The sequence below is a fragment of the Gossypium arboreum genome, chromosome 5 (genome assembly GCF_025698485.1).
Source record: "Gossypium arboreum isolate Shixiya-1 chromosome 5, ASM2569848v2, whole genome shotgun sequence".
NCBI classification, from domain to species: Eukaryota; Viridiplantae; Streptophyta; class Magnoliopsida; order Malvales; family Malvaceae; genus Gossypium; species Gossypium arboreum.
In genome coordinates, this window is record NC_069074.1 from 68,977,983 (window position 1) to 68,991,701 (window position 13,719).

General features: G+C 38.4%; 2 long non-coding RNA genes across 2 annotated transcripts; both read left to right on the forward strand.

The window, feature by feature from the left end:
* Positions 1-1,852: 1,852 nt before the first annotated feature.
* Positions 1,853-8,354, forward strand: LOC128293062 (uncharacterized). Its single transcript, XR_008283095.1, has 2 exons — positions 1,853-1,898; positions 8,142-8,354. It is a non-coding gene; the product is annotated as an uncharacterized LOC128293062 (long non-coding RNA).
* Positions 8,355-11,965: 3,611 nt separating this feature from the next.
* LOC128292950 (uncharacterized) lies at positions 11,966-13,462 on the forward strand. The gene is made up of 2 exons (XR_008282945.1): positions 11,966-12,011; positions 13,250-13,462. It is a non-coding gene; the product is annotated as an uncharacterized LOC128292950 (long non-coding RNA).
* The last annotated feature ends 257 nt before the right edge of the window (positions 13,463-13,719 follow it).

The following is a 13,719-nucleotide window of genomic DNA, read 5'->3' on the forward strand; positions in this document are numbered from 1 at the left end:
ACCTTATAATTAATTGGGGATAAAATATGACACAAAAAGCCTTGTGGCTTAGTGGCAAGTAGCTTGTGGAGCATTTAAGGGGAGGCATGTGTTGAATCCCATGGCAAGCAAGGAGCATTTATTTTGCTAACGGGTGGCAAGAGTTGGTGTTGAATTTAAACTCTAATGTTGAAGGATCCCACATCGGAAGCTAATATAAGAGTGATTGTGAAGTCGGCTTTAAATAGAGGAACCATGAAAGAGTAAATGTACCTTTCTTGGTGATCCTTTCATTTGTATGGCGTGCTTTCGTTTGGGTTGGGCGTCGGCTAAGAGTGCTCGGGCGTCGATTAACTCCAGTCTCCTATCGGTGTGTATTTCTTACTACTCTAGGCTGTAGGATGGCTACTTGAGCCGCGATGGTAGAAAGGGTCATGTGGGCCTAATGGGCCTACAGCCCAATTGGATAAGTTGTTTGATTGTGTAGTAAATATTGGGCTAGGCTAGGTGAATCTAATATTTGTGGCTAGATTTGGGCTAAAAGGGCCACACGAGCGTGTGGGCCCATTTTAATGAGAATGGGCTTTAGAGCCATTAGTATTGTTATCCATGTTTAGAATACTTTAGTTTACTAAAATTACCGAAATACCCTTAGTTTGTAAAAATCTTTGAAATACCCTCGATTTGTAAAATTCTTGAAATACTTTCGACTTGTAAAATTACCAAAGTACCCCGATTTACGTAATTACCGTTTTACCCCGATTTATATAATTACCGCTTTACCTCGATTTACATAATTATCGTTTTACCTCGACTTACGTAATTACCATTTTACCTCGATTTACGTAATTACTGTTTTACCCTCGATTTATAGAATTACTATTTTACCTTGATTTACGAAATTCTTGTTTTACCTCGATTTACAAAATTACTAAAATACCCTTAGTTTGTAAAAGTACCAAAATACCCTAGTTTTAAAATTACCAAAATACCCTTGGTTTGTGAAATTCTTGAAATACCCTTAATTTGTAAAATTACCAAAATACCACGATTTACAAAGTTACAAAATACCCTTGACTTTCTAAAATTATAGAAATACCATTGGTTTACAAAATTCTTGAAATACCCTTAGTTTGTAGATTTACCAAAACACCCTTGTAGGATGAAATGACTAAAATACCCCTATTAGGTAAAAAAGACCGTAAAGCCCTGTAGGGTAAAGTGACCGTAATACCTCGTATGGTAAAATGACGAATATGCCCTTATGTTTCGTATGACTAATGTGCTTAGGATTTACATATATTGATATTGGATTAGTTAAGTTTGAGTGATGTGGTGGTTATCGAGGCGATTGATTTTGGAAACATTTCAACTTCAACCCGTAATGTGTGTACTAACCTCGTAATAGCTTAGATTAATATTTGCTTTGAAAAGTCAAAGCTTCATATTTTAGTGATTCGGAATTAATATTTAGATCTATTTTCACGCACGTTTAAGTTGGATTCACAACGGATATGGGGTAGGAAGGTATTTGGAACGTTCTTCAACGAGTAGATCTTTTAGTAAGTATTCGAACCTTCTTTCCATTTGTATCTTGTGGTTTAAGAAAAGCTAAAAACCCCTCTGTCGACTAAGGCTAAAAGGGTTTTTGGTGTTATTTGGTTTGTTGGTGCTAGTGAAGATTAAAGGCTACCGATCGAGGAGTGTGTGAAAAGCTTGGATCATCAGAGTGACTAAATCTAGTCATCAACTTCGGCAAAGGTATGAACCCAAGGGCCATTGTGGATGGTGGCCGAATGTGTAAGTGATGATAATAGGTAGTTTTCGATTTGGTTTAATAATAACATGGTCTAATCTATAAGTGGTTGATTATAGGAGAAATCGCATAGGAGATCTCGTCAAGGAATATTGCAAATCAGGTGTGTAACGAACCCTTTTCATAGCTTGAAGCGATAAATGCGAGAAAAGCCAAAATGCCAAATTCGGCATTTCGAGGACTTGTGAGAGCAATGACGCTCACTAGTTAGTTAGAATCGATGAGATGATGATCGGGAATAATGGAAATGGTAAGGGGCGTGTTTTTGGCGTTCACGGTAAGTTGGGCCTCGAGGGTGAATTAGGGCCCAATAGGCTTTCGGGCCCATTTGGGTAAATTTGGTAGGAAATGGAAATCGTTAAATTGCATGTTAAAGCTATTATCTTGTTATGGATATAGGCTAAATGGGCCTAGATGACGAATCGATAAGTAGGGCCCATTAGGGGTCTTAGGCCCAATAACTCGATTTCGCTAAAATGGGCCGAGTCACTATTTGCACCCATGAATTGTTAGTAATCGTTAATGAACATGGAAACCCTAATTTTGGTAAAATTACAAGATTACCCTTATAACATGAAAATGACCGTTTGCCCCTAGGTAAAAGTGACCATTATACCCCTAGGGTTTATATATGAACTTAATGCATGGGATTTTGATAAACATGATATGTATGATATGCACATGACATGTATGATATGCACATGATATGTATGATATGCACACGAGATGTTCATAAATGCATTGGGTTGGGTTTTTATATGAATGGAGGAAGTGAAAAGGGCTTATGCCCCGCTTATTAAAGGGCTTATGCCCCGATTATCAAAAGGGCTTATACCCCAGTTATCAAAAGGCTTACGTCCCAGTTATTAAAGGGCTTATGCCCCAGTTATAAAAAGGGCTTTTGCCCAAGTTATTAAAAGAGGCTAGGCCTCCAGTTATATGATAAAGCAAAAGCGCCGGTGGAGAGTTATGGCGGGGTGGGTCGAGTTAATCCCCACATGGTGTGTTGGTTGGTACGGTGGAGAGTAGCGGATGGTGGGTTGAGTAGTCTCCCAGATGGGTTTGCATTCTTTCATTGACATTATATGTGATATTGAAATGGGCCTATGGGCCATATTTCATCGTAAAGGCTTCGCCCAAGAATATGAAATTTGAAAAGGCTTGCCCGGTGTTATGAAATATGAGAAGGGCTATGGCCCAAGACATGTTTGAGATTGGATTTGGGCTTAGACCCAACAGTGTCATTGTTTTGGGCTCGAAGGGGCTTGTTGCACATGAGTTTCCAAACTCACCCCTTTCCTTAACCTTTGGTGAGCCTTGATATGGGGACTTGGTAGGAGGGATTCAGAGTGGCCACGGTGATCGCTTTTGGACCTTTAAATAAGCTTTGGTTTTATTTAATTTCCTTTATTTATTATTTATTTTGGGTTGTAATAAGGCCATTTTTAACTTTTCTTTTATTTCTTCTGGATTATTTTATTTTAATAACTTCAAACCTGGTTGATAATTGTTCAAATGGGCTAGACTTAGGACGTGTTTTCAAAGCGATACTTGTTTTCAAAATATCTCAACACCACGATTAATCGATTTATCAAAGACGTCCACTTAAACAAATTTAAACTCGATATAACAAAGTGTGGATATGGTTGTGGGCATGTCTAGGATTGGAACCAATCAAAGAGCTTGGTACTTAGCGACCTTCATGGCTCACCTCCTCTGTCTCGGATACCTACACGGTGCCGGCTTCCATACACTTTGTTAACTCAACAAAATATATGGTTTTAAAACACTAAAACGGAACGTGGGTTTTCAACTCCAATGTGGCACGTCAGATTCGGCCATAACGTCTGGGCCGGGTTTGGGGTGTTACATTTAGTGGTATCAGAGCTAAGTTGCAACAACTCGGCTGTGGATCGGGTCCGAAAATTTTTCAAAAATTTAGGCCTAAGAAGGGTATTTTTGGAAATGGTTTTTGAAAAGTTCATTTTAAAGATGTTTTGCGGAGTATATATGTTAAAATGGTCCAAGTTTTTCTATTTTCAAATCAAAGTTTTTAAATTTCTATTTTCGGTGATCAAAAATATGGTTTCGAGTTTTAAATGGATTGAGAAAGAAGTGGCGATTGAATCCCGGCACCAAGTCTCGTAAGTATTTACATTCCTCATATTACATCGTATTAAGATATTCTCGTATATAGAACTGAGACCATATCATGACATTATGACTAGGGCAACCCTAAAAACTCTAGAATACCGAGATCGTAGCTAGGCTATGATTACGTGAAAATAGAAACTTTAAAATACTATCTCTGCATAAGACATATGATTAAATAGTAAAATTTTGAGATCTTTGTAGTTAATTGATATGTGTCTTGGTAATGTAGAGTATTGATATGGATTCGAGGGTAAGCAAAGTCCGCCAACTTGGGTAGCGGTAACTTCGGAGCTTGGCACCGAGGCACCGCCAAGTTAGTAAAGAAAGTGGTAAAGGAAGTATTGGATACCAAAATTAAGGAAATTAGGGAACGCTTCAAGGTGGTGCTTGGAGTGTAAGAAAAGGAAGGATTCTAGTTCTTAGAAAACCAAGCCTCGTTCGTGAAACATGTTAAGGCACGACCAAACTATCCAATCAAAAGATCGCAATGGACGTCATCCGGTGAATGCCATAGGAAGACAGGAGCATGTCTTAGATGTGTGTCCAGGAGCATCGAGCTCGGGATCGCCAAGTTTATTTTATTTAAATATGTGTTACTTAATTGTATGCGTTCTTGATAAATGTTTCTTTACTTTGGTAATTAGATGTTCGGTCGTACTAAGAATTATTTTTAATTAGAGTGCGAAGTAAAGCATAGAGGTTTGACTTGAGTAATACGATTAGTTTATGTTGGAAATTTCGAGGACGAAATTTCTTTAAGGGGAGTAGAATTGTAACACCCCGAATTTGGGCCTAGAAGTATTGGGCCTTGAGTGGGGGTCCGTAAGGAGGTTATATATAGGTATTTAATTGTGCAATGAAATGACACAATTAAATGTCCGCTTGGTGGTTAATGGCCCGAGAAGTGTTAGAGAAATCTTGGGTTCAAACTTGGGCTTTAGTAAAAATTTTGGTATTAAGTGAAAAAAACCTGGATTCTTGGATGAGGGTTTTTAAATTATTGTGTTAAATTAATGACACAAAGAAGCTTGTAGTCTAGTGGTTGTGGCGTCATTAAGGTTGTATGGGAGCCTGGGTTCAAGCCTTGGCTCTTGCAATTTATTTTGGGTTTTTTAAAGGGAACCTGGACTTTGGCCTTTAGACCTTATAATTAATTGGGGATAAAATATGACACAAAAAGCCTTGTGGCTTAGTGGCAAGTAGCTTGTGGAGCATTTAAGGGGAGGCATGTGTTCGAATCCCATGGCAAGCAAGGAGCATTTATTTTGCTAACAGGGGGCGGCAAGAGTTGGTGTTGAATTTAAACTCTAATGTTGAAGGGATCCCACATCAGGAAGCTAATATAATAGTGGTTGTGAAGTCGGCTTTAAATAGAGGAACCATGAAGAGAGTAAATGTACCTTTCTTGGTGATCCTTTCATTGTATGGCGTGCTCGTTTGGGTTGGGCGTCGGCTAAGAGTGCTCGGGCGTCGATTAACTCCAGTCTCCTATCGTGTGTATTTCTTACTACTCTAGGTGAGGATGGCTACTTGAGACGCGATGGGCGAAAGGGGTCATGGGCCTAATGGGCCTCACAGCCCAATTGGATAAGTTGTTTGATTGTGTAGTAAATATTGGGCTAGGCTAGGCTAATCTAATATTTGTGGCTAGATTTGGCTAAAAGGGCCAACGAGCGTGTGGGCCCATTTTAAAGGAGAATGGACTTTAGAGCCATTAGTATTGTTATCCATGTTTAGAATACTTTAGTTTACTAAAATTACCGAAATACCCTTAGTTTGTAAAAAATTTGAAATACCTCGATTTGTAAAATTTTGAAATACTTTCGACTTGTAAAATTACCAAAGTACCCCGATTTACGTAATTATCGTTTTACCCCGATTTATATAATTACCGTTTTACTCGATTTACATAATTATCGTTTTACCCTCGATTTAAATTACCATTTTACCCTCGATTTACGTAATTACCGCTTTTACCTCGATTTATAGAATTACTATTTTACCCTTGATTTTTATTCTACTGTTTTACCTCGATTTACAAAATTACTAAAATACCCTTAGTTTGTAAAAGTACCAAAATACCCTAGTTTTTAAAATTACCAAAATACCCTTGGTTTGTGAAATTCTTGAAATACCCTTAATTTGTAAAATTACCAAAATACCCCTAATTTACAAAGTTACGTAAATACCCTTGACTTTCTAAAATTATAGAAATACCATTGGTTTACAAAATTTCTGAAATACCCTTAGTTTGTAGATTTACCAAAACACCCTTGTAGGATGAAATGACTAAAATACCCCTATTAGGTAAAAAGACCGTAAAGCCCTGTAGGGTAAAGTGACCATAATACCCTCGATGGTAAAATGACGAATATGCCCTTATGTTTCAATGGTGATGTGCTTAGGATTTACATATATTGATATTGGATTAGTTAAGTTTGAGTGACGGTGGTGGTTATCGAGGCGATTGATTTTGGAAACATTTCAACTTCAACCCGTAATGTGTGTACTAACCTCGTAATAGCTTAGATTAATATCGTAAAAGCCTAAAGCTTCATATTTTAGTGATTCGAGAATTAATATTTAGATCTATTTTCACGCACGTTTAAGTTGGATTCACAACGGATATGGGTAGGAAGGTATTTGGAACGTTCTTCAACGAGTAGATCTCTTGGTAAGGAACCTTCTTTCCATTTGTATCTTGTGGTTTAAGAAAAGCTAAAACCCCCGTCGACTAAGGCTAAAGGGTTTTTGGTGTTATTTGGTTTGTTGGTGCTAGTGAAGATTAAAGGCTACCGATCGAGGAGTGTGAAAAGCTTGGATCATCGAGTGACTAAATCTAGTCATCAACTTCAAAAGGTATGAATAGGGCCATTGTGGATGGTGGCGAATGTAGTGATGATAATAGGTAGTTTTCGATTTGGTTTAATAATAACATGGTCTAATCTATAAGTGGTTGATTATAGGAGAAATCGCATAGGAGATCTCGTCAAGGAATATTGCAAATCGTGTGTAACGAACCCTTTCCATAGCTTGAAGCGATAAATGCAGAAAAGCCAAAATGCCGAAATTCTGGCATTTCGAGGACTTGTGAGCAAGTTTAACGCTCACTAGTTAGTTAGAATCGATGAGATGATGATCGGGAATAATGGAAATGGTAAGGACGTGTTTTGGCGTCACGGTAATGGATGAATAGGCCTAAATGGGCCCATTTGGGTAAATTTGGTAGGAAATGGAAATCGTTAAATTGCATGGCTAAGTATGGATATAGGCTAAATGGGCCATTGAGGGTCGGCTAAGTAGGCCCATTATAGGCCCAATAACTCGATTTCGCTAAAATGGGCCAAAATCACTATTTGCACCATGAATTGCTAGTAATCGTTAATGAACATGGAAACCCTAATTTTCGGTAAAATTACAAGATTACCTTTATAACATGAAAATGACCGTTTTGCCCCTAGGTAAAAGTGACCATTATACCCCTAGGGTTTATATATGAACTTAATGCATGGGATTTTGATAAACATGATATGTATGATATGCACATGACATGTATGATATGCACATGATATGTATGATATGCACACGAGATGTTCATAAATGCATTGGGTTGGGTTTTTATATGAATGGAGGAAGTGAAAAGGGCTTATGCCCCGCTTATTAAAGGGCTTATGCCCCGATTATCAAAAGGGCTTATGCCCCGATTATCAAAAGGGCTTACGCCCAGCTTATTAAAGGGCTTATGCCCCGCTTATAAAAAGGGCTTTTGCCCGATTATTAAAAAGAGGCTAGGCCTCGGTTATATGATAAAGCAGCTAAGCTGCCAGTGGAGAGTTATGGCGGGGTGGGTCGAGTTAATCCCCACATGGTGTGTTGGTTGGTACGGGTGGAGAGTAGCGGATGGTGGGTTGAGTAGTCTCCCCAGATGGGTTTGCATTCTTTCATTGACATTATATGTGATATTGAAATGGGCCTATGGGCTATACCATTTACCGTAAAGGCTTCGGCCCAGTAATATGAAATTTGAAAAGGCTTCGGCCCAGTGTTATGAAATATGAGAAGGGCTATGGCCCAGTACATGTTTGAGATTGGATTTGGGCTTAGACCCAACAAGCTGTCATTGTTTTGGGCTCTGAAAGGGGCTTGTTGCACACTGAGTTTCCAAACTCACCCCCTTTCCTTAACCTTACAGGTGAGCCTTGATATGGGGACTTGGGCCGGACGGGATTCAGAGTGGCCACGGTGATCGCTTTTGGACCTTTATATAAGCTTTGGTTTTCATTTAATTTCCTTTATTTATTATTTATTTTTGGGTTGTAATAAGGCCATTTTTAACTTTTCTTTTATTTCTTCTCGGGATTATTTTATTTTTAATAACTTCAAACCTGGTTGATAATTGTTCAAATGGGCTAGACTTAGGACGTGTTTTCAAAGCGATACTTGTTTTCAAAATATCTCAACACCACGATTAATCGATTTATCAAAGACGTCCACTTAAACAAATTTAAACTCGATATAACAAAGTGTGGATATGGTTGTGGGCATGTCTAGGATTGGATCCAATAAAAGAGCTTGGTACTTAAGCAGCCTTCATGGCTCACCTCCTCTGTCTCGGATACCTACCTGGTGCCCAGCTTCCATACACTTTGTTAACTCAACAAAATATGTGGTTTTAAAACACTAAAACGGAACGTGGGTTTTCAACTCCAATGTGGCACGTCAGATTCGGCCATAACGTCTGGGCCGGGTTTGGGGTGTTACATTTAGTGGTATCAGAGCTAAGTTGCAACAACTCTTTGTGGATCGGTCCGAAAATTTTTCAAAAATTTAGGCCTAAGAAGGGTATTTTGGAAATGGTTTTGAGAAGTTCATTTTAAAGATGTTTTTGGAGTATATATGTTAAAATGGTCCAAGTTTTTACATTTTCAAATCAAAGTTTTAAATTTCTATTTTCGGTGATCAAAATATGGTTTCGAGTTTTAAATGGATTGAGAAAGAAGTGGCACAATGAATCCCGACACCAAGTCTCGTAAGTATTTCGTTCATCATATTACATTGTATTAAGATATTCTTGTAGATAGAATCGAGACCATATCATGACATTATGACTAGGGCAACCCTAAAAACTCTAGAATACCGAGGCGTAGCTAGGCTATGATTACGTGAAAATAGAAACTTTAAAATACTATCTCTGCATAAGAACTATGATTAAATAGTAAAATTTTGAGATCTTTGTAGTTAATTGATATGTGTCTTGGTAATGTAGAGTATTGATATGGATTTCGAGGGTAAGCAAAGTCGCCAACTTGGTAGCGGTAACTCGGAGCTTGGTACCGAGGCACCGCCAAGTTAGTAAAGAAAGTGGTAGAGGAAGTATTGGATACCAAAATTAAGGAAATTAGGGAAACGCTTCAGCGTGGTGCTTGGAGTGTAAGAAAAGGAAAGATTCTAGTTCTTAGAAAACCAAGCCTCGTTCGTGAAACATGTTAAGGCACGACCAAACTATCCAATCAAGAAAGGCGCAATGGACGTCATCCGGTGAATGCCATAGGAAGACAGGAGCATGTCTTAGATGTGGGTCCAAGGAGCATCGAGCTCGGGATCGCCAAGTTTATTTTATTTAAATATGTGTTACTTAATTGTATGCGTTCTTGATAAATGTTTCTTTACTTTGGTAATTAGATGTTCGGGTCGTACTAAGAATTATTTTTAATTAGAGTGCGAGCTAAAGCATAGAGGTTTGACTTGAGTAATACGATTAGTTGATAGTTGGAAATTTCGAGGACAAAATTTCTTTAAGGGAGTAGAATTGTAACACCCAATTTGGGCCTAGAAGTATTGGGCCTTGAGTGGGGGTCCGTAAGGAGGTTGTATATAGGTATTTAATTGTGCAATGAAATGACACAATTAAATGTCCGCTGGTGGTTAATGGCCCGAGAAGTGTTAGAGAAATCTTGGGTTCAAACTTGGGCTTTAGCAAAATTTTGGTATTAAGTGAAAAAAACGGATTCTGGATGAGGGTTTTAAATTATTGTGTTAAATAAATGACACAAGGAAGCTTGTAGTCTAGTGGTTGTGGCGTCATTAAGGTTGTATGGGAGCTGGGTTCAAGCCTTGGCTCTTGCAATTTATTTTGGGTTTTTAAAGGAACTCGGACTTTGGCCTTTAGACCTTATAATTAATTGGGGATAAAATATGACACAAAAAGCCTTGTGGCTTAGTGGCAAGTAGCTTGTGGAGCATTTAAGGGAGGCATGTGTTGAATCCCATGGCAAGCAAGGAGCATTTATTTTGCTAACTAAGTGGCAAGAGTTGGTGTTGAATTTAAACTCTAATGTTGAAGGATCCCACATCGAAGCTAATATAATAGTGGTTGTGAAGTCGGCTTTAAATAGAGGAACCATGAAGAGAGTAAATGTACCTTTCTTGGTCGATCCCTTTCATTTGTATGGCGTGCTTTCGTTTGGGTTGGGCGTCGGCTAAGAGTGCTCGGAGCGTCGATTAACTCCGATCTCCTATCGGTGTGTATTTCTTACTACTCTAGCAGAGGATGGCTACTTGAACGCGATGGGCGAAAGGGTCATGTGGGCCTAATGGGCCCACAGCCCAATTGGATAAGTTGTTTGATTGTGTAGTAAATATTGGGCTAGGCTAGGCGAATCTAATATTTGTGGCTAGATTTGGGCTAAAAGGGCCACACGCGTGTGGGCCCATTTAATAGAGAATGGGCTTTAGAGCCATTAGTATTGTTATCCATGTTTAGAATACTTTAGTTTACTAAAATTACCGAAATACCCTTAGTTTGTAAAAATCTTTGAAATACCTCGATTTGTAAAATTATTGAAATACTTTCGACTTGTAAAATTACCAAAGTACCCCGATTTACAGAATTATCGTTTTACCCCGATTTATATAATTACCGTTTTACCCCTGATTTACATAATTATCGTTTTACCCTCGACTTACAGAATTACCATTTTACCCTCGATTTACGAATTACTGTTTTACCCTCGATTTATAGAATTACTATTTTACCTTGATTTATGTAATTCTTGTTTTACCTCGATTTACAAAATTACTAAAATACCCTTAGTTTGTAAAAGTACCAAAATACCCCTAGTTTTTAAAATTACCAAAATACCCTTGGTTTGTGAAATTACTGAAATACCCTTAATTTGTAAAATTACCAAAATACCCCTAATTTACAAAGTTGAAATACCCTTGACTTTCTAAAATTATAGAAATACCATTGGTTTACAAAATTATGAAATACCCTTAGTTTGTAGATTTACCAAAACACCCTTGTAGGATGAAATGACTAAAATACCCCTATTAGGTAAAAAGACCGTAAAGCCCTGTAGGGTAAAGTGACCATAATACCCTGTATGGTAAAATGACGAATATGCCCTTATGTTTCATTATGGTGATGTGCTTAGGATTTACATATATTGATATTGGATTAGTTAAGTTTGAGTGATGTGGTGGTTATCGAGGCGATTGATTTTGGAAACATTTCAACTTCAACCCGTAATGTGTGTACTAACCTCGTAATAGCTTAGATTAATATTTTTTGAAAAGCCAAAGCTTCATATTTTAGTGATTCGAGAATTAATATTTAGATCTATTTTCTCACGCACGTTTAAGTTGGATTCACAACGGATATGGGGTAGGAAGGTATTTGGAACGTTCTTCAACGAGTAGATCTCTTGGTAAGTATTGAACCTTCTTTCCATTTGTATCTTGTGGTTTAAGAAAAGCTAAAAACCCCTCTGTCGACTAAGGCTAAAAGGGTTTTTGGTGTTATTTGGTTTGTTGGTGCTAGTGAAGATTAAAGGCTACCGATCGAGGAGTGTGTGAAAAGCTTGGATCATCAGAGTGACTAAATCTAGTCATCAACTTCAAAGGTATGAACCCAAGGGCCATTGTGGATGGTGGTAGAATGTGTAAGTGATGATAATAGGTAGTTTTCGATTTGGTTTAATAATAACATGGTCTAATCTATAAGTGGTTGATTATAGGAGAAATCGCATAGGAGATCTCGTCAAGGAATATTGCAAATCAGGTGTGTAACGAACCCTTTCCATAGCTTGAAGCGATAAATGCAGAAAAGCCAAAATGCCGAAATTTCGGCATTTCGAGGACTTGTGAGCAAGTTTAACGCTCACTAGTTAGTTAGAATCGATGAGATGATGATCGGGAATAATGGAAATGGTAAGGACGTGGTTTTGGCGTTCACGGTAAGTTGGGCCTCGAGGGGCTGAATTAGGGCCCAATAGGCTTTCGGGCCCATTTGGGTAAATTTGGTAGGAAATGGAAATCTGTTAAATTGCATGTTAAAACTGTTAATACTGTTATGGATATAGGCTAAATGGGCCTAGATGACAGAATCGGCTAAGTAGGGCCCATTAGGGGTCTTAGGCCCAATAACTCGATTTCGCTAAAAATGGGCCAAAATCACTATTTGCACCCATGAATTGCTAGTAATCGTTAATGAACATGGAAACCCTAATTTTGGTAAAATTACAAGATTACCTTTATAACATGAAAATGACCGTTTTGCCCCTAGGTAAAAGTGACCATTATACCCCTAGGGTTTATATATGAACTTAATGCATGGGATTTTGATAAACATGATATGTATGATATGCACATGACATGTATGATATGCACATGATATGTATGATATGCACACGAGATGTTCATAAATGCATTGGGTTGGGTTTTTTATATGAATGGAGGAAGTGAAAAAGGGCTTATGCCCCAGTTATTAAAGGGCTTATGCCCCAGTTATCAAAAGGGCTTATGCCCCAGTTATCAAAAGGGCTTACGCCCCAGTTATTAAAGGGCTTATGCCCCAGTTATAAAAAGGGCTTTTGCCCCAGTTATTAAAAGAGGCTAGGCCTCCAGTTATATGATAAAGCAGCTAAGCTGCCAGTGGAGAGTTATGGCGGGGTGGGTCGAGTTAATCCCCACATGGTGTGTTGGTTGGTACGGGTGGAGAGTAGCGGATGGTGGGTTGAGTAGTCTCCCCAGATGGGTTTGCATTCTTTCATTGACATTATATGTGATATTGAAATGGGCCTATGGGCTATACCGTTTACCGTAAAGGCTTCGGCCCAGTAATATGAAATTTGAAAAGGCTTCGGCCCAGTGTTATGAAATATGAGAAGGGCTATGGCCCAGTACATGTTTGAGATTGGATTTGGGCTTAGACCCAACAAGCTGTCATTGTTTTGGGCTCTGAAAGGGGCTTGTTGCACACTGAGTTTCCAAACTCACCCCCTTTCCTTAACCTTGCAGGTGAGCCTTGATATGGGGACTTGGGCCGGACGGGATTCAGAGTGGCCACGGTGATCGCTTTTGGACCTTTATATAAGCTTTGGTTTTCATTTAATTTCCTTTATTTATTATTTATTTTTGGGTTGTAATAAGGCCATTTTTAACTTTTCTTTTATTTCTTCTCGGGATTATTTTATTTTTAATAACTTCAAACCTGGTTGATAATTGTTCAAATGGGCTAGACTTAGGACGTGTTTTCAAAGCGATACTTGTTTTCAAAATATCTCAACACCACGATTAATCGATTTATCAAAGACGTCCACTTAAACAAATTTAAACTCGATATAACAAAGTGTGGATATGGTTGTGGGCATGTCTAGGATTGGATCCAATAAAAGAGCTTGGTACTTAAGCAGCCTTCATGGCTCACCTCCTCTGTCTCGGATACCTACCTGGTGCCCAGCTTCCATACACTTTGTTAACTCAACAAA